The 2,579-nt window shown below is 28.7% G+C and overlaps 1 long non-coding RNA gene across 1 annotated transcript; it reads right to left on the bottom strand.

Moving 5' to 3' along the window:
- Nucleotides 1-1,936: 1,936 nt before the first annotated feature.
- Nucleotides 1,937-2,108, bottom strand: LOC116186405. The gene is made up of 2 exons (XR_004151389.1): nucleotides 2,079-2,108; nucleotides 1,937-2,031 (listed from the first exon to the last, which is right to left on the bottom strand). It is a non-coding gene; the product is annotated as an uncharacterized LOC116186405 (long non-coding RNA).
- Nucleotides 2,109-2,579: the final 471 nt, after the last annotated feature.

Raw genomic sequence — 2,579 nt, 5'->3', positions numbered from 1 at the left:
CCCCTCTTTTTTTTTTATTTTTAAATTTTATTCCCGTTACGATTCCCGTTTACTCGGTCGATACCTCCCTTTTTTGTTGACAGTTTACGATCAGCAACATAACACAATATGTTGCGTATTATTACCTTAATGCCGACGTTTTGGTCAATTCTTTATAATCGGAAGTATAGATTCTCACAATATCCGTCCACGCTCTTACATTCTCTCCTATTTCTTCCCCGTTCCCATTCTTTCTCGCTTCCTCTCTCATAATATGCACATATACATTTATTTCTTCATTCACGCATTAGTATCTCGCAGCCTTGTTATCTTTTATTGGGGCGATCGTAAAGTTGTGTGCAGGTGTGCAGTGTAACATAATTCAGGCGTCGAAGAAATGCTGTATTAAAAAGAAGAAAAATGATTAAATTAAATTCGAATACATTTCATATTTTTTTTTTTTCCCGATTATTTTTTGTTGGAATTTTCAATGTTTCATCCGCGTTTACGGTTACAGTTCATGATCGATATTTTTCTGTCCCTATTTTCTTTTTTTGTATCGATTATTATTATTATTATTTTTTTTTTTTCGTTCACAGAAATAAACACCTTTTGCATACAACCCTGCACGTACTCCCTATACATTATTCATACTATTATCATGTTGTATATTTATCATTATATATCTATTATTTATAATTATACTCCTATTTACAAAAAGTTGTTCATTAAATGTTAATATTCAATATCGCAACTGTTATTACATTATAACATTATTCCTGAGTGAAACCATTCATTAAGAGACTCGCCTCTTCTTTTTCTTCTCTCTCTCTCTTTTTTTTTTTATCGTTATTTTATTTTATTCTATTTTATCTTTATCGGATAGCTTATTTAAAGCACTGATAAGAAACCGAGATAGCGAAAAACGATGAAATACGAAATATAATAATGAAATTATTTTTTTAACAATTATTTGATATCTGAATCGAAACGTATTCAGCTCGAAACATGGTGGATTTTTTTCAATCGTGAAATTCGAAGCAATTTGAAGTTTTATCTTCAAATATATATTTATTATAAGTTTTATTGAAGATTTATGTATGTATATTCTTTCTCGAGTTTTTATAATTTCTAATTTTTTTCTAGAACTTTTATTATAATTAATGCGTGCGTAAAAAATGGGAGCCGAATAAATTGTGTGTGTCTGTGTGTGTGTATTGATGAATATACATGCGTGTAATTTATTGGCTAATATAAATAGAATAAATTTGGATCAAATTTTGGAACAAACATATTCTTCTTTATATTATTTATATAATTAATAAGATAAGTTAAGATATGGATTTATAGTTTAATTAATATTTTATTATCATTACGTTAATAACTCCAATCGAAACGAATAAACGAAGAATTTTCTGAATCATTTTGTGGAAAATAATATTAGCGCTAAGATTACAAGTATATTATCATTATTATAGAAAAATCGAGAGAGATTAATATGAATGAAAAAAAAAAAAAGAAAAAAAGAAAGAAAGAAAATAGTTTTAATTTTAAAACATTATTGAATCTGCAAGAAGGATCTATAAATTTATTTATACGAACAGACGAACATTTATTTCGAAAAAATGAAACGAGATGACGGATGTGTATACACACGTTTAATTGACAATCAAATGGCATCTTATTTTATATAATCTCGTGAATATTAAACATTTAACAATTAATCATCATCGAATCAATATGTAATAAAATTTATCCCCTTAAATTCTCTAATAAGAACGTGATAATTATTATCGATTAAACAATACAAAACACGCACAATCCGAATGAAAATTGTCATTATTCAACCATAAATATAAGGTAAACATCGATCAAGATTCATCTTCGTTTTTGGAGGAGAACAATCCGTAGAAAAATGGAAGGAAGACAATCTGTGAATCTTATGGCAATCAACTTCTTTATCGTATTGAGATCCACAAAATGATTAGAGAAATTCTCGCGAGCAACAACAATTGAACGATACGAATCGTCGATTTATAACACGTGCATATTCTTGTTTAAATCTCTTGTTTAATAATAATAATAATAATAATAACAACAATAATAATAATAAATTAAATTAAACATCACATTATATAAATATAATTTATATATATTTATAATTTATATATAATATATATATATATTATATATATATATAATTAGACAAGAATACGAATTAGGCGAATTAGGATTGGTTTCCATGCACAAGATATTAATTCGAATGGCTATAACGGGAATCGATCGACCGAAGATCGAAGATCGACTTGATTCATTTCAACAAACTTTCACGAGTCGTATCCCCCACGAGTCGTGTTGAATAAACGCGGGGGCGCCCCTTGCAAGCGACAACACATCTCAGTTTTTTCCCGCTTTTTAACACCGATAAACATCTCAATAAAATCAATATCATGCAAACAGTCGTGAGGACTAGATTTATTTAGTCGCGAAGATTAGTTCTCGAAGAATTATATTTCTATCGATCGTGTAAATTCGAGTTTCTCAAAATCGAATAAAAACTATGGCGAGCAGGAGCGAACCCGAATATCGCGAATCGTCGA

Source organism: Apis dorsata, unplaced genomic scaffold (assembly GCF_000469605.1).
Source record: "Apis dorsata unplaced genomic scaffold, Apis dorsata 1.3 scaffold_655, whole genome shotgun sequence".
Classification (NCBI taxonomy): Eukaryota; Metazoa; Arthropoda; class Insecta; order Hymenoptera; family Apidae; genus Apis; species Apis dorsata.
The sequence above is the reverse complement of the archived record's forward strand: the minus strand, read 5'-3'. Positions and strand labels throughout refer to the sequence as shown.